We start from the raw sequence: 22,552 nt of genomic DNA, 5'->3' as shown, positions 1-22,552 counted from the left end.
CACATCTGCTCTGCTGGGAGCACAGAGTGACAAACAAACACTGCAAATCAAATTATCCTGGTTAGATATATCAGTGACTTGGAAGTTGGGCCCCAGGAGGGCTGGCACAGTCGGCGCTAGCCAGGCCGAGCCTTTTCCTCAGAAGCTTTGCAGTAACTGTGCTTTGGGCTAGCAGACCCATGGCTCTCGGTAAACAAGTCAGAGTCCATCCTCCTTGGGATTGGATGATGTCTATAGGGCAGGCCGAACAGGTCCTGTGGAATCAGGCCCCCTGCTCCTGCTTTATTGTTCTCTATTTGAAGACAATCTCACCTTAGCTCAGAGCCTTCAGCACATTTCCAGATGGAAATGGAAGAAGTTCCCCATCCCTTTCCTGTTTTCTGGAGACTTCCTAAGAGCCACACTCATTTACTTGTATATTAATTCATTCAACATCCATTAATTGTCTATAGTATAAGGTGTTGGCACTCCATGTAGAGTATATAAATCATACTGGGCCAAATTTAAATCCTGTTTTATCAAGTAGTACCAGGGGCAGTAAGTACCAAATATCATTTGAGATGCTTTACATATTGCTCATGGAATCATCACTTACTTGTAGGATCATTTATTCATAGCGTTCTCACCCATGCCCGCACAAACACAAACACACACAAATCCTAGGGTAATATGAAGATTTGGAAAATTATGACAATGGGAACTGAGGAAGCAAGCCCAGAGGCATCTGAGTATCACAATCAGGTGAGCGTTTTGTAGTAAAGTGGGTAGGCTTTGAAACCAACCTAGCTTGGGATCAGACTCTTTGCTACTCCCTAGGTGTGTAATACAGAGGTAAATGACCTCTCTGAGTCTGTTTTTTCATTTATTGAATGAAGATAAAGATAAAATCTGCTGCAATAGATTTTAGGACACTTGCGATAGATACGATGATGAAAACACAGACTCCTAGCTTAGGGCCCTATGCACAGTATACACACAATAAAAACTGGTTTATCTCCTTCCTTAGTTTCACACACGACATACAGGTTTGAGGAGTGATTTAAATAACTCACAGTCTTTTCAGGACAATGCTTGAATTCATCCTGTTCATCCTATTTTCAGTTCCCCCTTTTTTGGAATGTCACCTGAGCCTAACGGGCCCTCCACCCTGGCCGCCTTCCCCCAGTTGAGGATGGTGTCCCAACACCATTCTCAAAGCTATTGCAGGAATATAGTTGGGGATCAAATGCCCCCTAGTGGTCATGTGAGGCAAAACTCCAGCCAGATGCTCAATACTGAGTAGAATAGGTGGGTTTGAAATTTTTCACTGACTAAAGACTACAGTGTTATCAACTCAGGTACATGGTTGTAGGCACAACTAATTGGTTTTCAACCTCAAAGCAATGAGGCCATGCAGTGACGTCATCTCTGCAGATCAGAAATACGAAGACCTGGGACTTAAAGGGATGAACTACAGCATTCCCTGGCTGATACTTGGGTTTTCACTCCATAGGATAGGCTTCCAGAGCCAAAAGGATGCCTCTGAGGGGAGGTATTAAGTCTAGGTCACCACCCCAGATTGGCATTCCGTCTTCCTCGTAGAAAGTGCTTAATAAATATCTGTTGGATGGATATACAGCTACTGACGAGAGAAAGGGTACTTACACGTATCACAGAACGGATTATCTGAAATGGGAATTATCTCAGGAAATACAAGACATTAAGTTGGGTGACACTAGTTAATGTTGGTTATGTCAGACTTGTCTGGAGGGGAAAAAACATGATTTATACAAATTCAAGGAACGGCGATCCTCCTTTCCAGAGGAGTCGTGGAAACTGGAATTAAAAAACAAACAAACAAACAAACAAAAACAGCGTCTAAAGTATCTTTAACAATATAGGGTACATGGGAACTAACACTATTGGAGTGAATCACATTAATCTAGCACCCGACTTACTTAGTTTGTCATGTATAGTAGGTGCTTAATAAGTTTATTTTTAATAGGTTTGTTCTTTTTTTAAAGATTTTATTTATTCATGAGAGACACACAGGGAGAGGCAGTGACATAGGCAGAGGGAGAAGCAGGCTTCCCACAAGGAGCCTGATGTAGGATGTGATCCCAGGATCCTGGGATCACTACCCAAGCTAAGGCAGACCCTCGACCACTGAGCCACTCAGATACCCCTTAATAAGTTTGCTCTTGATTGATTGTCATGTACCAAATATCATTTGAGATGCTTTACTATTGCTCATGGAATCATCACAAATGGCCAATGAGATGTCACTGTCCTCAATCTTATAAATAAGGAAATGGGGCTCCTAAGATACCTGGCTACTAAGCGATGCAGCAGGGATGTGAGCACAGATTTACTTGACTGTAAAGTCCATGCTCTGCTTACTATACTATAGGTTTTCTGTCCCAATTTAGGGCCAGGATTGGTGAAGGTAACTCATTTACTTTCAATTTTCAACTGGGAAACAGTTCTTCATTTTCCTCTGACCCAAAATTTGTCTGAAGCTGGGTTTCTGGGGCTGGGTCAGTTTCATGACCGTGTCCAGCAGGACTGAATGTAAGGTCAATGCTCAAAATGTGTTTGGATGGCTGGACACTGCAGCCGGGTATGGCTTCCACACAGCTGTAGTCATAAATATCACACAAGATGCAGCTGCATCGTCTGTCCCAGGAATCACAGAACTTTCTGTACCCCTTACATTTTCATGGCTCATTTTGTGATTATTGTTATTTTTGTGATGTTGAAGATGAATCTCTCAAACACAGGAAGGAGCAAATATATCTTACTTCCCAAGAGAGGAAATGAAGTCTCAGAAAGGTTATGATTCAGCCGCAGTTCTCAGGGAGCAGCAGGCAAAGAAACTCTGCTCTCTTGTCACTGAGACTCATATGCCACCTGTCATTCACAGCACACAGGCTCTGAGGCTGCTCAAAACCCTATTAATTTGCTTAGGTGGGCTGCAAATATCAAAAGCAAAGATCCGAGAATGTCTAATTCCATTGAGGATGAATCACCACTCAATGCAGGGAGCACACAATCCAAAGTGAGACAGGTAGGAAGAGACTACAAAGCTTTGGATTCTAATTAGACTTGGGGAATGAGATACATTGAGAGGATCTAGAAACCCCTGGGCAGTAACCATTTCTGCATGGTTGGGAACCTCTCATTCCGGAGTTTGTCCCAACTTCTCCCCATGTCTCACCCCACCTGCTGCTTCAGGGACACTGCCAGGGAATGGTTGACTAGAAGGCTTGGAGGTAAGACTGGGCTTGCTCCAGCATGCACACCTTGGCTTCTTCCCCCACAACTGCCTCCTCCTAATGATACCCCTTTTGAAGATCGGCATTTTCACTCCCCTCCCAGTAACCACCTGGGAGACACCTGTGCAAATACAGTTGAATTACTGTCATCAAATCACCTATCTGCATTCACCTTTTCATGCTATTTTACCTAGAACTATAGGAATTCGATCTAGGAGTACCCGGGAGAGCCTTAATTTCTACTAATCAATGATCAATTATGAAAAAATAATTACTATTGCAAAAAATAAGAAAATTATATAAAGCTATATACAAGTGTGGATGCTAATTCAAATTTTAAATTTTCTGTAAGGCTTTTCATATCACTTTATCAGGGGACCAGGATGGATGTAGGTTGCTCTCCCTTATTATGGACTGGTGGGACAAACTGACAGGGGGCCTACTGCTTGAAAAATCAAGAATGTGAATGTGATGGGAGGTATTGTCACAGCCCGGGTCTGTTGAGGTTGAGAGCATGGCTGTGGACGAACATTTATTGAAAATCTAGTTCTAAAGTTCAACGTAGTTTAGGGTTAGAAGGAAGGCTAAGGCAAGCAGCTCATAGTCTGATGGTAGAGGCATAAATGTAAAAAAAAGAAAATTATTGTGAGCTACTACAGTGGAGATTTTGTAGAATTCCAAATAAGAGACATGCAGTCAGACTTGCAGAAAGACTGGTCACAGTTGGTCAAAAGGTCTATCTTGGAGAAATTAATATGTGAACTGAGTCTGAAAAAACGCATAGAAGTAGCCAAAGAAAGAGTGCGGTGTCTGAGAAATAAATGTTAGGCAGTGAATCACTACTCTGGGTAGTCGCAATCTGAAGGAGATAGAATTGTTGTGTTCTGTTACTAATGATGGTGGGGTTGAGGGGTAAGGCAAAGGCAGGTGAAGCAATGAGGACAACTGGAGAAGGTTCCAGATGGAGACTTCTTTTCTTGGTAGCAAGTTCTTTTAACTCAGGACCAACACCCAGGATGGACCTTGCCCATTTAAAATAGTTGGTTTTTAGGACACAGGTCCAATTTCTCATTGTTAAGCCTTTCGTTGTGATTCACTGCCTAACATTTATTTCTCAGTTTAGCCTCTAGGACATATTAAATAACTGCATCAGCTCTTTCTACTTTGACCAGAAAGGGTTACTTATTGGTCTGGAGTGTTTTATCATTACTTCCATGGGTTATATTTCATGTTTAATTAGCAAAGTTAATTTCCCACTGCCTAATCGTTCTCATTTCAATCAGGATTTGGTGCATGGGCCTGCATCTGGATGGGACTGTCTGATTCAGCTTTTTGATTACTAGTGAATCCTTGAATTCCACCCGCAATTGAAACACCAGTGCCCCACATTCATTTTAATGTAAATCCCTTCTTGTGATTCATTCTTGGATCACAAGAGGACCTCTAGCATTAATCACAAATAAGGTGCATTGGAAGTTTCGGGGCAATTAAATTCCAGGATTCCATCTGAATTCCCATAATATATCAGACCACAGATATTAGAAAATCATCTGAAAACCCACTGGGCTGCAAGTTCAGGTAGTAATTAATATTTGTTGAACAAATGAATGAAGCTCCTGCTATGTACCAAGAACCGAGATTAACATTTAAATTGCTATTTGAGCTCTAGACCCTTGAAATAGAAAACTAACATTTAGATAAATTAGGTCCAAATCGATACAACATAGTAGAAACTAAATAATTACTGTGTAATAAAAATACCAAAAAAACTATTCTTCCCGGTGATCCACATAATTAAAAAAATAAGCCTGGGGGTGGAGGGGATGGTGCCTGGGTGGCTCAGTCAGTTAAGTGACCTACTCTTGGTTTTGGCTAGGTCATGATCTCAGGGTGGTGGAATCGAGTCCAAGATGGGCTCCAGGCCCAGCAGGAAGTCTGCTTGAGATTCTCTTCTCTCTCTCCCTCGGCCCTTCTGGCCCTACTCAGGTGCATGCACACATTCTCTGTCTGACGCTCTCATAAAAATAAATAAATAAATAAATAAATAAATAAATAAATAAATAAATAAATAGTAAGTAATTAAGTAAATAAGTAAGTAAGTAAATAAATAAATAAAATCTTTAAAAAAATCCCCTAGGAACTTGTTTTCTGTTCTAGGGGTACTACTACATGGAGGCAAATCCCTCAGGAACCTTTCTCCCTGGGAGGCCAGTGCAATACAGACTCTCATACCTTCAATCTGTATTTCCAGTCCATCTAGGAGGCTCACAATCAAGTAGCTAAAAGAAACAGGGAGGACTTCAGAAAATAAAGAGCAAGAGCAGACCTGAAGCCAAGATATGGAACAGATGAGAATGGGTAGCAGAAAGAGGTATGAGAGGTGCTCAGTATGAGGATTCCAGGGAGATCATCCTGAACTCTTGGTGACTTCATTTTTCGGGGCACCTAAGTTGGGTGATTTGTCAGAAGAGTATACATGGCTAATTGTTAGTTTGCACCCAACTCATTCAGCTGGTGGTTTGCCTTGGTTTCCATTTGCCCTTTGGTTCCCTTGCCTGCATTTCTGGGTCTCCTACATGTTCTCTGAGTCTTGTAGGCCTCTCCTGCCCAGGGTAGGGCATTAGTGTGTCCACCTCTCATTGGTCATTCCATGGGAGCCTATCTGGGCCTACAGATGCAACCACCCACCTAGCTGCAAGCATCACTCTCACCTGAGCCTCTTGGATTTGATGGGATTGGCCATATCACCCTGGGCCAGGAGTCTTGGTCACCCAGCGGGGTCCAGTTCCCTAAAGACTGGTCCTCTAGGCTGATGCCTGCCTCTGTCTAAGCCACTTTTCTACTATTCCCCACTTACCATGGAAGTCTAAGCACACTTTGTGATTCAGCCTATCCCCGTGATGATAGAAAAATGATGCAAGAGTGGAAAAGTAGATTTTTCAAAGGAACAGAAAACTCACAGGTTGCATGCATAATTCAGAATTCACTATCAAAATCTCAAATGGGGCTGAGGTGGGAAAAAAATTATAAGGAGAGCAATATCAGAGAGTGGAGAACCACATGAAATGAGAGAATTGTTAGCACTGTTCCAAAAAATTCCTGAATCCAACTGTGGCTCTGAAAGTGCATACCCTTAATTATTTAAAGACCAGCTCCCTCTCAACCGCACAGGAGTCATTGCTAGAGAGCTACTGGCAGCTCCCCAGACCTCTCCATGTGTGAGCCTCAGGGGCCAGGACATTCTCTGGAACCCCTCCTCCCTCTATTTAGCATATGTTGCTGTCACCAAAGGTGTCTTGCTTTCAGATGCCTTTTAGAACCTCCCTCAAGGTTTCTCTACAGGAAGAAATTGATCCTTTCATTTGCTTTCATGGAAATGCAATGCACAAAATATATTTGGAAGTCTGCGTGGTATATTTTATAGGGTTATTTTATTATTTCTGGTAATAAAAATAATATGTGTTTATGGTCAAAAATACTTAAAAGAACAAAGACAAAAACACACCTTCCAGAGAGGATTTCTCACTTTCCCATCTTCTTATATTTTCTTCCATATTTCCTGAGTATATATCTATGTAGCCTATACAAGTTGGAACATATTATGCATACAGTTTAATATGATTTAAAAAAACTTTAGCATTGAATGAAGAGCAATGATTATTGCAGGTGCATAACATTCTTTAATATTTCAGCCTGTGATTATATCATAATTTTATTCTTCTATTGTTAGATACTTATGGAAAAAAACAACCTAATGCTTAAAACCATGTCTCAACTTTCTTTGAATATATCTTTAGTATTCTTATGGTTCAATCCTGCGAGCAGAATTACTAAATCCAAGTGAGAATATACTGTTGGGCTTGCATGTATATTACCAAATTGCTCTCCAGAATAGTTAGGTTAATTGTCCCGATTTACTAACAGTATTACAGAACTGTTACACGCTTTACATGATATTTTTCTTCAATCTTTGCCAATTTGATATGCCTCACTGTTAAGTGTGTACCATTCACACCACTGGCAAACAATATTTTTATATGTTCTTTTAACTCTGCATTTAATCTAAAATTATTTTTATTTCTTTTGCCCATTTCTCCATTAGAAACATCTTTTTTTTTTCTTCTTGGAAACTCAAATATTAAAGGCTTTAATCATGTTGTATTTGTCATATAACTATTATATATATATTATGAGTAGCTATAATATTATATATATTTAGTTTTATTGCCAATAATCTTCTGTTTTTGTTTCCCTTTCAATTTTTATTTTTAAGCTTAGAAAATTTTTGCTTATCTCAAAAACAGTCTGATAATTATACTTGTTTATATTTTGTAAGAACTTAGTTCTAAAATCCAACTGAAATTGATCTTACAACTTCATGATACAAGAGTCATCACCCACCTGCCCACCCTCTATTTTATTGACAAAATATGCATTCCTTCTTACTGATTTTTGCAGTTTCTTTGTAGTATTAAGTTCATTTATGTACAAGAATTTTATTTTCAGGGCAAACTATTTGTTATTATTGATCTGTCAATTACTGTGCTAATTCTGAAATATTTTTGCTTAATGCAGATTTATATTTATTAAAAGTTGATAGGGGAAAAAAAATCCCTCTTCCTCATTAGCATTTATATTAAAATCTCTTAGTTTTTCTCACCTGTTTTTTTTATGAGCTTTTGAGTTATTTTGTCAAAACAAAACAATCACACTGAAGTTTTGACTAAAATTGTTTTAAACATTATAAGGTAATTTGGAGAGAATTGACATTTTCACAAAATTTAGTCTTCCTATCTTGAAGCACCACATGTTTTTTCATTTATTCAAATATTTTATATATTTCAGTAGTGCTTAGCATTAAGAATTAATGCTACCTTAGGTTTGACTAGTGCTTTCCAGTTCCTATTTTATGTTTTGACTGAGATATCCAGAGACTATAGATCTGTCCTGGCTCTATCATTTACTGGCTGTGTGACCTTGGGAACATCACTTTACCTTCCTCGGTCTTATCTACCCAAAAAGGTGGTTCTATTAGGTTATTACACATGTTCTGTGGGAAAAGAACATGATGCATCATTTTCTGAGGTGTACTTCAAAGACCTTTGCCTCCATGGCATATTATTAGAGGTAATGTCCTAATATTCTATGGTCAAATACATTTGGGAAATTTTGATTAAGCAGAATTAAACTGGTTTCTTTACTGTAAGATTTCTCAGAAGTTTAAATATGCTTATACATTATATACAATGAATATACTATATGCTCTTTCTCAAACTTTTGTGACCATAGTCCTTTTTTATATGCTTAGTAACTCACATAATTAGAGTTCTGTGGAACATCTTTAGTGAGTTCTGTTATGGTGGAGAATGCATGTGCTTCTGAACCAGATCTGGCTGGGTTCACATTTTTGGACAATCAACTATTGTATGAATTTATCTTCTATGAGCCCCACCTTTTGTCTCTGTAAATCGAGGATAATAATGCCTGTTTCAGAGTTGCAGGAGTTGCATTCCCCATTCTGATTTTCCCAGAGGGAGACTGCTATTTCCCCTCATGCTCATCAGATCTGACCATGAGCTTACTTTGGCCAATGAATTGTGAGGGGAAGTGACATGTGTCACTTCTGGTTCCAAGCAAAAAGAGCCAAGGCAGGCTTCACCATTTTCTGTCTGTCTGTCTTCTGGTCCTGGCATTTAGGCAGCCTGTGTGGAGATGGAGCTTCCGTCAGCCTACATCCCTGAGTGACTACAATAAGCAGGGGCTCCTCGTTAACCTGTAATAAACATGCAGCGCTAGCAGGAAATAAACATTATAGTTTTAACTTCTTGATAATACCTGGTTATTTGTTCCCATAGCATAACCTAGTTTAACCTGAGTAATGAAAGAATAAATAAAATAATCCATGGAGAAGTCAAAATGCTTGGTAGTTAGCATTCAATAAATTATTCTAGGTTTTATTTTGGGCAGATAGTTTCTGTATTCTTGAATACCTTTTGCATTTTTATCCCAACTTAGGCAAAAAAAAAAAAAATCTTCAAAAGGAACTAAATGCATTGGAAAGAAAATCAAATTTATCCCAGTTGAAAGACTATCTTCTATTTGCATAGATTGCTATGTGTTGCCAAGGGCAATAGTCCACAATACTAGATGAAAGGAAGGAAACTTGCATTTGGGTCCTAACAATATTCCATTTCATTTTTTTTATTAAATTATGAGTTGTGAATAATGGTCCTTGAGCAAAGACTTTAGCTCAATATCTGTACGTGAATGGAATTCTGAGTGCCGTGGGGAGATCTCTGATCAGTCACAGAGCTTTGGAACACTGCAGGCCTGGGTGAGGAGCTGGGTAAACGCCTTTGAGAGATGAAGGAAGAGGAATATTAAGGGGAACGTTCTTTCCTCTTGCTGTCACTTCTTCAAGGAACCCCAACACTCCTCCAGACCCTGTGATCTCTGTCATCTTCACTATCTCTGCCCTGGGAGCGGGAGAGTAGGGGTTTGTTTACATTAAGCAAAATCCTCTTTAAAATGCAAATATCTTTGGAAGGTTAAGGGGGCTGAAGGGAAAGACACCCCAGGGAAAAAATTCCTTTACTCAGAAAGGCTTTTATGCTGAAACTTGGAATCAGTTTGTTGAGGAAAAATGTTTTTAGATAGTAGGAGGGTGAGAGAGAAGAGCGAGATTTTTTGTTTTGTTTTGTTTTAAACAGAGCACGCTAGTCCAAGCTGAATGACTGGCAGGTAGGGATGAGAGCAGACAGTGAAGACACTCTTAGCTCTTAAGGGTGTGAGGGAAAGCTTAACTTGGTTCTTGTTTGTGTCAAGGTTGTGCTTCCTTCTTATTCGTCTCCAATCACCTACTTTTATCTTGGGAGAACTTTCCTTCCAAAAATGGAACACAAATGGGGGAGGAAGCTATGGAAGTTTCTGCTTTACTTACCTTTGGCAATGAGAGAATCATCTGGGTGGGTAGAGATTGTGGGAGGGTGGTCTTCATGGGGGAGGACAGATGTCCTCGCTTGCACTGCTCACTCAGTATTTGCCTGGGGGGCCCTCACAGGAGATTAATGAGTAGAACTCCTCCATGACTACCTTCCTCTTTTTCTCCCCTCAAATCCATTTCCTACATGAGAACTGCTCCTTCCTTCCTTCACCATCCTGCAATGAAATAGTCATTGCTTGGCTCCCGTAGTAGAGCCATGGGAGCCAAGAGCAGCCCTACGAGATGTACAGGATTGCACAATATGGAATTGGTTTCAGGGTCCAGAGCCCATGTCACACACTTTCCTTGGTTGTCTAAAGTGTCAGGAATCACATTCTTTTACACTTAATGAATAACAACAGAAAATCCTCCTATGGAGCCGTTATGAAAAAAAATGACCTAATGTTTTGGGTCGTTTTTTAAGCTAATATTTTTTTCAAAGTGCTTTTAGCATTTTTCATAAAATTACCCAAGTGAATAGTACTGTCATTATCTGAAATGTGGAGAATCATTCTGAAAAATTTAACGCTATTTTTCTTTGGGAAAGGGGAGAGACTTTTTCTTACTTCAGAAACATAATCCAGTCTGAATCAATGTTTATAAAACTCTATTCAGTGCCTTTTTAACAGCAGGAATAGAAACCTGAGAATGGTCAGCCCCAGTACCACTCAAATGTGGATAAAAGAAAATGAAATGTTTATTTGATTTTCTGCGGCCCACTTTTAAGGCCTTGGCTTCAGAACTCTAAACAAGTAGTTTTGCACGTTAAAAAAAAAAATCCATTGGGAAAGTGTTCAGCTCAAAAATAAAAGAAAGGCCACTTAACAGTGGCTAAAGCAAATAAAGTGGGTTTTTTCCCCCTATAATAAATCTGAAAGTAGGTGGTTGCTGTCTTTGACTCATCTAATTTGCCTTGGGTTTTCTCTTGCGGTCATAAAGTGACTGCTGCAGCTCCATGCATTGTGTCAGAGTTAAAGGCAGACAGAAGGGAAAAAAAAATAAAATGCCACCCATATCTTTCTCCTTTTATCAGAAATGGAGAAACTTCTATCAGAAATCCCATAGGCATCCAATGAAGTTTCCTCAACTGAGCTACTTTTAAATGCAGGGGAGAGAACAGTAGTCAGGATTTAGCTGAGGAAGTGAGAAGGGAGTTGGGATTAGCTATGTGGTCAACTAAACAGCTCTGGGCGTTCAGCATCTGTTCCTGAGCACACCTTCATCTTCTCTAGGCTCATCCAATGCCTCTTTTCACATCTGTTGGTGTTTTTCAAAATTTGGAAGCATTATCTTTATTTCTTACCAGTACTAGCCTTATGTACTTAAGATTCATGCTAAATGGCTAATGGTTGATGTCTGCTTATAAAGTAGAATAAAGAGGAATCTAGAAAAACATTCATGGAGTTGTGCCCTGAATTCGTTGTCAATATTTGTGCCTATCTAAGTCCACAATGTGGTGTATTCTCTCTTCAAGACTCTCTCAGTGCCTAATAGGGGCTAGCATGGTTGTTGGCATTGGAAACACAGTGATGAAACAAGATGATATTCTGGTCCTCATGGAGCATAATTTCTAGACACTATGGGTTAGATAACAAATGCATAGATATGTAATATAATATCATGTAAGTCAAAGAAGACTCTTGGGGAGATGACATTAGAGCAAACACCAATGTGAAGTACGGCTTTCATCTTCCTGACCATTTTGATTGGTATTTGCTGAACTCTGGGGTAATCCATCCATCTTAAACTCTGGGGTAATCTCTATCCTATATCAGGTCCTTCTGGGGCTTCAGCTATACTTCCATTATGCTATCACTTGGGTATTTATGATTTTTTTTGCACTTATGATTTTTAAAAAAGATTTTATTTATTTATTCATGAAAGACACAGAGAGAGAGGCACAGGGAGAAACAGGCACAGGGAGAAACAGGCTCCATGCAGGGAGCCCGATGTGGGACTCGATCCCGGGTCTCCAGGATCACGCCCAGGACTGAAGGTGGGGCTAAACTGCTGAGCCACCCGGGCTGCCCGGATTTGTGATTTTTAAGGGAGACACATTTTGTTGAAAATTAGATTCACAATGTAAATCCCTAGATAATGAATTTTTTATTAAGGTTTAATTTATACAGAGGAAAATTCACCTTTTCAGCCTACAGTTCTGTGAGTTGTGACAAATGTAGCCATCATTACAATTAAAATATAGAACAGCTCCAGCCTTCAAAAAGATTCTCTTATGCCCTTTGTAGTCAGGCTTTTGACTACCCCCAACCCATGGCAACCACTGATTTGTTTTCTGTCCTTAGAGTTTTGTTTTCTCAATAATATCATATAAATGAAATCATGACAGTATATAGCATTTGGAGTCTGATTTCCTCTCACTTAGCATAATGCATTTGAAATGCATCATGTTGTTTTGTGTATCTGTAAGCTTATTCCTTGTTATTACTAGGTAATATTCCACTGAATGGGTGTGTTACAGTTTGTTTATCCATTCTCCAGCTGCAGGATGTTTGGGTTGTTTCTGCTGTTTGGCATTTTCAAATAAAGGCAGTATAACTATTGACATACAGGCTTTTGGGTAGACATATGTTTTATTTCCCTTGGGTAAATGGCCAGGAGTAGGATTTGGGAGTTGTACAATACATATATGTTTAACTTTATAAGAAGAGGGAAAATGTATTTTGAAATGTCTTTATCATTTTGCCATTGGGAATGTATGATGGTTCTAATTGCTTCCCGTTCTTAATAGTGCTTGACAATCAGTATATTTTTATTTTAGCCCTTCTAATCAGTGCGTGGTGGTATTTCATTGTGGTTTCATTTTGTATTTTCCTAATGACTCTGAACATCTTTTCATGTACTTATTTGTCATCTACATATTTTCTTTGGAGGTATGTTGGTTCAAAATGTTGCTACATTTTAATTTATTTTATTAATTTTTTTTTTGATAGAGAGACTGCGAGAGTGGGGGTGGGAGGGGCAGAGGGAGAGGGAGAGAGAGAATCCCGACTGTGGAGCCCAATGTGGGGCTCTATCTCAGGACCCTGAGATCATGACCTGAGTCCAAATTTAGACTTGAACTTTTAACCAACTGAGCTACCCAGGTGCCCCTAAACCTAAAACTTTTGCTACTTTTTAAATTGAGATTTTTTTTCTTATTATTGAGCTTTGAGAATTTTTTATATGTTATGGATAAAAACTACCCATTAGATATGTATATAATTTATGGATATTTTTTCCTAGTATGTAATTAGCCTTTTTATCTCTTAATGGCACCTTTCAAATTACAGAAGTTCTTAATTTTAATAAAGTCCAATTTATCAAATTTTTCTTATATAGATTGTGTTTTTAGGGTTGTATGTAAGTAATCTTTGCCTAATCCAAGATCACAAAGATTTTCTCCTATATTTTCTTCTAGGGGTTTTATTTTAGGTTTTACACCTAGGTATTTGATCCATTTGAGGTTAAATTTTATAGGGTATAAAGTTTGGGTAGGGGTTCACTTTTTACATATACCTATATATTTGTTTCAGCACTATTTTTGTTTCCTTCATTGAATTGCTATTTTATCTTTGCCAAAAATTAATTGACCATGTATGTGTGGGTCTATTTCTTTCCCATTTCTAGATGTTTAACATCCCTTCAGTACCTCACTGTAACTTTACAGTAAGTCTGTAAATCAGCTAGGATGAGTTCCTTGACTATTCTTTTTCAGAATTATTATGATTATTCAATTTCCTTTGCCTTTTTATCTACATTTTGGGATCACCTTATCAATTTTAACCCCCATATCAACTTCCTTCTCTGCCTCAGCCTCTGATTCCCTGAAACCTGCATGTGACCTGACACAGGCACTTTCTTCCCACTGTCAGACAAGACAGTCCTTGCCTGAGCACTGACATCTCTCATTTTGGCATCATAACTGACTTTCCTTCCCCAGGGTTCCCTCCATGCAACCCATCTGGCACCCTGCAGGCTGATTAACCTCTCTAAAATTAGTTTTCACTGTTAGCATTTTTGCTAATAAAACTTTAAAGATCTTGCCTATAAAAAAATTCTATATTGTTTAGTCTAGTAGTCCCTTGTGTCTTTTTTATCTAATTCTTTTTTTAAAATTTTTGTTTATTTATGATAGTCACAGAGAGAGAGAGAGAGAGAGAGAGGCAGAGACACAGGCAGAGGGAGAAGCAGGCTCCATGCACTGGGAGCCCGACGTGGGATTCGATCCCGGGTCTCCAGGATCGCGCCCGGGGCCAAAGGCAGGCGCCAAACCGCTGTGCCACCCAGGGACCCCTTTACCTAATTCTTAATTTTTTTTTTTTTATTTAAGAGAGAGAAAGAGAGAAAGCACACATGATTATGGAGGAGAGGGGCATCAGAAGAGGGGCAAGTAGACTCTGCTGAGTGGGGAGCTGGGTGCTAGTTCCATCTCATGACCCTGAGATCACATAACCTGGGCCAAAACCAAGAGTTGGACACTTAACCAACTGAGCCACCCAGTTCCCCCCTTCCCTTTTCTACATGATTATACCCATATCCCTTATAATTATTGACTAAATGTCTGGTTCCCCATTAGACAGAGCTGTGTGAAAGCAAGGTACCTGTTTCTTACACCTCTGAACCCCCAGTGCTTAAGGTAATATTCGGTGAAGCCAGTAGGTGATTCTCAACTTGATATGGTGAAAGGGTACATAACATACAGGGAAGGAAAGAACATAGTTTAAAAAATTGTATTCTGCATTATTACAGTTGCACTTTTGACTTATTTTTAGACACAGTATTTAATTTATTTTAAAATTTAAATTGAGTGAGAAATATTTATGTTATCTATACGTATTAGGACTTTGAAAGGCTGAAGTCATTTTAGTAATATTTGTTGAATTAATGCATTAGCTTACCAGCCCTTCACGACAGTGATACCTCCTTCTCGGTTTCCTAGTACCTAGTATTGGGTCCTCTCCTGAGAAAGCAGCTATAGTCTCACTGTTCACAGGACAGACACATTGTCTACTTGCAGTATCCAGAAGTAGCAGATAGGAATCGTGTGGCTGCTTGATTGAGATTCTAGTAGGATGAATCCATTCACCCCATTGCAGCAGGTCCTATGGTCCACAGATGGTGCCCTTTGCCCTCTGACCTTTTAGGATATCTCTATAGCTGAACTTCTATAATCAGGTATCAGAACACATAAATGGAGAGCAGGGGAGTGAATGTTAACATTGTGCCTTTCCCAATAACTGTTTGATGTCTTGGGTTCAGAAGTGGATGGTTTCCAGGCCTCAGATGTGGAATGAGAGTTAGCACATGGAAAGAGGTATAGTCAGACCTTGAATGCTGTTTTCTTCAGCTCTAAAGATCTGTCTATACACCCTCTCCTGCTATATGGCCTTGCTGTGGTATTAGGAATTCCCTCAAATCTAGTACCTTTAAAATTCAATCCCAACGGTTGTAGAATAAGGTTTAAGATTCCATCCACTTCCATTCCATTAATATGTTCACATTAATTTATTGAGACCTTAGGAATAAACTTATGATACAGACTGTTTCTTGATATGCTCTTTCACTCACAAAAATATTTATTGACCATTTATCTGCTCTGTGTCAGACACTATGCTAGGGAAGTGGGATCTAGAGTTGTCCTTCCATGACTGAAATCTAGTACGTGTGCATGTATGTGTGTGCATGTGTGTGTATTCATGAGTGTATGCTATATAATGTATGGGGGGGGGGGGGCGTGAACATATTTAGGCCAGGCTGAAGAATTTGGATTTCATCCTGTAGGAGGTGAAAATCAAGCCAAGCTTTAAAGCAGTACACTATGTTCACCACACTGAAGATGTTCAGTGAAGCTACGTTTCCCATGCCCATCACCTAATTGGTTCTTGCCAATGGAATTGAGTCAAAGTCCTATATCAGACAGGCCAAAGGAGATATGAGAAAGTTTGCCTTTTCCCTTGGAAACCATTTTGTTCTAGAAGGCAGAGTGACAAGTGGACTTGCTTGCAATGGGGATGGGTGAGAGAAACTAACTTGTGAAATGTTAAACCACCAATATTCAGGATTTAGTTTTTGCTGTTGCAAACCTAACCTATCCTGACTAAAATCAACAGTAGAGTCTGATTTCTTTTTTTCTTTCTATTTTATTAGGAAGTTCATACCTTTAACTTTTCTTAGATTTCATGTTCACATCTGGTTAAAAAATAAGAATGCTGTTTTAAGCCCTTCTAGCACTGATGGTAGGTCAAATGAAGTCATGTGAAATTATGTTGTTGGCTGTAAAATACTGACAAGTGTAAGAGACTCAACATTTTTAGGCAGCCACCAATATTGCCTAAGTAAAGAGGAAAAAAAAATCCCTGATGATTAATTACTTCTTAATGATTTCATCATGACCATGAGTAGTTTTGCCATCTTGTAGCCCAGAAAATCTTTTTGCCACAGTAGAAGTCTATCCTTTCTTCTGCTAGATAGGGCATAATTTCCCATCTCTGCAAATAGCCCTTCTTGTAGTGGGCCATTAAGCTTGCACAGATAAAAATTAGACATTATATCAAGATGATAAAGTAAGAAATGGAATCTTCTCTAAATATCTTACTCTACATTTTTCATGGTCTAATTGAAAGAAAAGAAACAGCTCAATTCACCACTCCTGTGTGAGGACTTAATGCATATTAAAACTGTCCCAAAGAGCTTCAACTACAGTAATATCTTCAAGAATATTCATAAGTATAGATAATGGTGGCTTCTCATCTCTCAGGAAGCAGCCTTAGAAAAGAGTGAAAAACAATTAGTTCCTAGGGATATAAGAGCTAACGTTTATTGAACATTTTAGGCCACTCATTGTTCTTAAAGGCTTCCATCACTTAACTTGCCACAACAATGCTCTGAAGGACATTTAATTATTAGTGTCATTTGTTGGACATGGAAACCATGGCAGAGGTAGAAGTGAACTGCCCCAAGTTGCACAGTTAGATAGTGGTGGCACTGGGACCTGACCCCAGCATTCCGGCTATAGAGGCCATGCTTCAGTAAAATGATGGAGAAGATTCGAGAGCCTGGATGACATACCTGGATGACTAAGCCACTTCTGCCATCAGGTGACTGATAGGTCCAGAGAAGGGCTAAGTTCAGTTACAGAACAACAATATTACATTTCTTGACCACTTGAGTATATGGCTTCACACATTCTTACCTACTACATCAACAGGAAGTTATTTCAAGTATGACAGCGTGACATTTTGAAGCATAAATGGATGTGTTCCTTACAATTCCTTTGATAAATCCTTCTCCTTCTTAGGCCGTCAGAGAGCACTACTTCATCTGCCCTCAGGGTATAGTCTTTACCAATGGAGGCAGAGAGAAACAAGTGAGCATTAGGCCTTGAAGAAAAAAAAAAGTCTCAAGGAGGATATCTTTTTTTTTTTTTTTTTTTTTTTACGGAGGATATCTTAAATACCTTGAAAAGAAATAGCTTTTTCCCTTGCAAGAGGAGTGTCTTTTGAGCATTCAGAGCAGAGAGCTTGGAATAATAGGTTTGGAAGAACACAGTGTAGCCAGTTTCCCCTTGATAAAGAAAGACTGATGAAGCTGGCAGGTAGAATGGTACAACAGTGGTATAGGATGTGAGGAAGTGTAGACACTGGTGAGAGGATATTGTATTGCTCCTTCCAAGGGCTTGCACCAAAAAAGGAAGAGATAGCATCCACTAATTTTGAAAGCACAGGATTAAAGGGGGGCTGAAGTCCACTCACTGTATAGGAATTAGGGAATGGCAGTCCCTGGGGGTTCTCTCAGTTATCCATAAGGTGGGAGTGGTACAGATATGATCGCCAAGTGGGTAGAGAGAGCACCAGAGACAATGCCACTGTTCCCCACAGCCCAGAGCTTGAAGATAGGCAAACTTTTCATTCTCAGTAAGGACACAAAAATGTGGCTGAGACTGAGGGAGAGCAAAAGGGAGATGTGAACATCCATGTGCCTGAATGAAATTTGACAAAAAATACTCTGCTCAGAAAATAGTTTGATCCTGACCTGGGCCAGATGGGGATCGAGACAAAGGTCTGGAAAAGGATAACTACTTCTGAAAGCCAGACAGCAATTTTCAAGCTGATGCCAACTTTCCCAGGGCTCTCCCCAGGTTGGACCCCCACCCCTCCCCTCTTAACACACATGTGAACATACCATAAAGGGACCATCCATAGAGCTTAGACACCTTCCTTGAGTCAGAAAATGGGAAAACCCTTCACAGGCTGAAAAACTAATTCTGAGTTCCTCGGAATTAACTAAGGTTATGTTTCCTGTCCTGAGATGTATTAGTAATGCAAAGAGAAATTTATTTGAGTAAGTTTTCCTTTCTCACAAACTAGAGTACATTGCTTGGGAATTGTCCGATGTTCTCATAGAGCCAACCAGCAACATCTGTGCCTTTCTCAGTGATACAAAGTAAAATTGGACACGATAGAGCTTACCCAGTAAGGGAAGGAAAAGTAGAATGCTAGGTCTGCACAGCAGTAGCAGGTAATAATAGCAGACCTTTAATAATTATTTAACTGAGCAAAAATTAGTAGCCATTGCCTTATGAACAGCCACATATTCAACTATAGGAATGTACTGAAAATGAACATATCGAATGAAACTATGTAGAAGACATCAAATGCATGATGTGAATGCAAGGCCCTTATTGTAATCTGCAGGAGATAACATGGGGAGATCAGGGATCTAGGACTCCTGGGTTCCAGGAAGTGCATCATGGACACCATCCTGGGGTTCAAGACAGGAAGGAGAAAAACAGTTCCACAAGAAGTGGGATGGGACATGAGGAGGGTTCAGGCAAATGGGCAAAGAGGAGCTGACAGTCCCTGGAGATGAAAATGTTGGTACTAAGTAAATAGATCAAGTTCTTAGAAATATACTAAATTTCAGCTGAGATATACTAAAAACAAGCAAGTCTACATAAGCTTTTTCAGTTGAGCTCATGCTAAAGCCTCATGTGAGATAAGTGGGACAGGGATTGAAGTAGAATTTGTTTCTGTTATATTAAAGGAGGAAAAGTGTATTAAAGGAGGAAAAGTGTGTTAAGAAAATTAACAGTGAGACAGTAGGCAGAAGGTTGCACTAACAAAGGGAAAAAGCTGTGTCCAATCACCCTCAAGCACTTAGAAGCAACCATTTACATATAAATAATAGTTAGACTAATCACGAATCATTTGTAGCTTCCCACTGAAGGAGATTCAATAAAGGATTGTCATAAGGTAATATTTAGCAGTCTTGGTTCAAGTTTCTTCCCTCACCTGAGAGTGATAAAAATGAGTTCATTTGCATTATTTTATCATTTCACCAATTTACTAATTCAGACCCGTTTCTCTTCTAGTTACTTTGAATTAATTTTCTCATCATTAAGAATCAGAGATAGAGGAAACATTGTCAACATATTCACAGGCAAAATGAATGGCTATAATGAAGAGTCTCATCTTTGTCTTTCACTTGGATGCGTTTCTATTCATGTCCTCCATTCACTTTCTCATTAGCCAGGTCCCAACCTCCTTGGGAATTTCTGGGAGAATTTGGTGCTGGGGCTAGGAATTGAGGAGGTGAGCTGGATGGGAACTTGAAATTGGAAACTCTGAAGGAAACCAGGGCTTGAGCTGGAAACCTTGAATCCAGGACCACATAGTGTTAGTCACATGAAGCTCATGATAGAGGAAGGGGGTGGTGAACTCACCTCTAACCTTACTGCCTATATCCAAGGACACGCTTAGACAGCAGAGTAGATTAGAGCAGTGGGAAGCAGGGGGTCAAGAATTTGGGGGTGGAAATGGAAGGAGAGAAAGGCTCTAAGCCTGTGGAAGGAAAAGCTAACCAGATGAATGTCATGTCTCTTGCCAAGAGAGCTTTGGGGTTCAGAGGAGAACTCAAGTGCTAGCCAGGAAACACAAAGCCCAGGCATGCAGACTGAACAAGCCCAATGAGACTAGCAAGGCTGCAACGGGGTGGGTACAGGTTCCCAGGGCTAAATCAGGTACCAGCTCTATGGCCCCACAAAGAATTCTATACCCCACTCACTGGAATCCATAACTTACCTTGGTCACGTTGGCTTAGAAATGGGATAATGATGATTTGAATATTCATGCAAAGAAGGACCTTGCTTGGCGAGTACAGTGGGTAGAGACAAGGCGGGGCACGGGCTGCCATGTGCAGTCATGGTTAACAAGGCCTCCATCTCTGTCACCGAGAAAGTAAGCTTTCTGACAGAACGTGGGCAGTTGACAGAAACAGAACACCACGCTTCATTAATGTAGTAAATGTTTATTGAGTATGCCTAGCATGGTGCTGGTTTCTGGAGAGAATATGAAACGAAAATCACTCAAGGAGCTTAATGACTATTATACATCTCCAGACACAGATTGAAATAGCAGTTGAAGACAGTGGGATTAAGTGGCAAGAAGACAGGTACATTCCATGACACTAACAGAACTCAGAGGAGAAATGGGCAAGGGAGGCTTCACGGAAGAAACAACTCCAGAGGAGACTTAAGAAACCATAAGAGACTCTTAATCATAGGAAACAAACTGAGGGTTCCTGGAAGGGGGTGGTAGGATGGGGTAACCGGGTGATGTAAGACCACTGGGTGTTATATAAGGCTGATGAATCACTGACCTCTACCTCTGAACCCAATAATACATTGTGTGTCAATTAATTGAATTTAAATAAAAATTAAAAAAAAAAAGAATGGATGGAATTTAGATCAATGCAGATGAAGGTGGAAGGCGATTCCAGATGGAAAGACGTACCGTAGTTTGTGAGAGTGAAATGCGAGACGTCACAGGAGTCATTTAGAAAGATCCCTGGCACCGAGAAAGCCCACAGCAAAGGAGAGATGTTAGACCACTGCTGTTGCTATTAACTCTGCTACTTTTTTCTGCTGATGCCATTTTGATTTTTATGATAGTTTTGCTGCTTTTGGTAAAGAACGGGGATTCAAAGGACACATTTGGGAGACAGTCAAGAGCAGTTCTGACTTTCTTCTTGAGAAGTATGTGCAATAAAAGGCTGACAATGAACAAGGGTTTGCATCAGAATTGCTTCTGTATCCACAGTGTTAACAGAACCGCCCTGGTCAAAGAGGACCCCACTGGGGAAAAGTTACCCTGAAACATTTCAGTTATGTGCCCACCACCACCACCGACTGCCTTGTTACTACAAATCACTGGGTTTTAATCAGCAATCGCATGGGTCAAAAAATGAAATGGAACATCCTAAGGTCCCGGACAAATAGTCCCTCTCTTTAATCTTCTTTTCTTGTCCCCTGGTCCAGTTGTTTAAGGGCAAACACAGAGAAGAATGAGATAAAAAATGATGTGATTCCGTCCGTGCCTAGAGATGACGTTGCCAGGACAGAGTATAAACACTAGTAGAGAGCCAGCAGGAACTTGTTTGTCTGAATAGTCAAAATATCCCCTTCGGAGCTGTATTCGAAAAAGGGCAAATGAGATTTTGGTGGAGAGGGATTATTGCCCGGGTCTCAGAACAACTGCCTTCCTGCTGCTTAGCATCCCTTTGCGATGGCCATTCTCTCTTCCTTCTGTTTGCTGTCAGGTTTTATAACCATCAAAGAGGCTGCGGAGGCAGTGTCACTGGGAAGGAGCAGGGTATTTCCTGGGTGCACAAAGCCTGCTTCTCTAAGACAGAATCTGGGATCTGCAAGCTGATTTCATAGAGAGGATTCTTTCGTCAAAGGTAAATGGCAATAAGCTCCAATTGCAGGTCCTGCTCTTGGTCCCAGAGCTGGGCAGCCGGGCGGTGCATGTGCATGTGTTAGGAGGCGGTTCCAGGCCACTTGGTCCCGTGGAGCCAGCCCAAGTGACTTGTTCAGGCTCTGCTTTGCTATTTTGTCCCTTGGCTTTTGAAGAGCGCTAGGCTGCCTCCCAGGATTTCTCCCTGCTAAAAGTTTTATTTTGAGTGTTTGCAAAGAAGCAAAGCTCCAGTAGAGAGGTAGATGTTACAGCAATTCTACTTCGTGGGGTAAAAACTAAATCATTTCAACAACACCCAGAAGATTAAACAAACAAACAAACAAACAAACAAAAGAGCTAGAATTTTCTCGAAGTTATTTTCCTTTTTTGGTGCAAAAGACCAGTTTGAGCCCTGGGAATTATCATCACGATTTAATGCACCTTCCTTCCGGCAGCTTGTGAAGTATCCTGACATCTCTGCATTCTGATGCAAGAAGCAGAGAACTCTTTTCCAGATGCCTGGGTTGTTTCTGACCGCGATGTTATAGAAGGGGGAACAATATTAGGTCATTTTTATCATTTCC

The 22,552-nt window shown here is 40.0% G+C and overlaps 1 protein-coding gene and 1 long non-coding RNA gene across 3 annotated transcripts in view; one reads left to right on the top strand and one right to left on the bottom strand.

Annotated features, from left to right (window-relative positions):
- LOC125752488 (uncharacterized) overlaps window positions 1–22,552 on the top strand; it is a 33,380-nt gene that overhangs the window by 8,154 nt on the left and 2,674 nt on the right. The window contains exon 2 of the long non-coding RNA XR_007402102.1: window positions 21,832–21,972. This is a non-coding gene — a long non-coding RNA (uncharacterized LOC125752488). The remainder of the gene's footprint in view (window positions 1–21,831; window positions 21,973–22,552) is intronic.
- The window catches only part of NPSR1 (neuropeptide S receptor 1), a 151,765-nt gene that overhangs the window by 128,297 nt on the left and 916 nt on the right, over window positions 1–22,552 (bottom strand). The window lies entirely within an intron of this gene.

Source organism: Canis lupus, chromosome 14 (genome assembly GCF_003254725.2).
Source record: "Canis lupus dingo isolate Sandy chromosome 14, ASM325472v2, whole genome shotgun sequence".
NCBI lineage: Eukaryota > Metazoa > Chordata > Mammalia > Carnivora > Canidae > Canis > Canis lupus.
The sequence above is the reverse complement of the archived record's forward strand: the minus strand, read 5'-3'. Positions and strand labels throughout refer to the sequence as shown.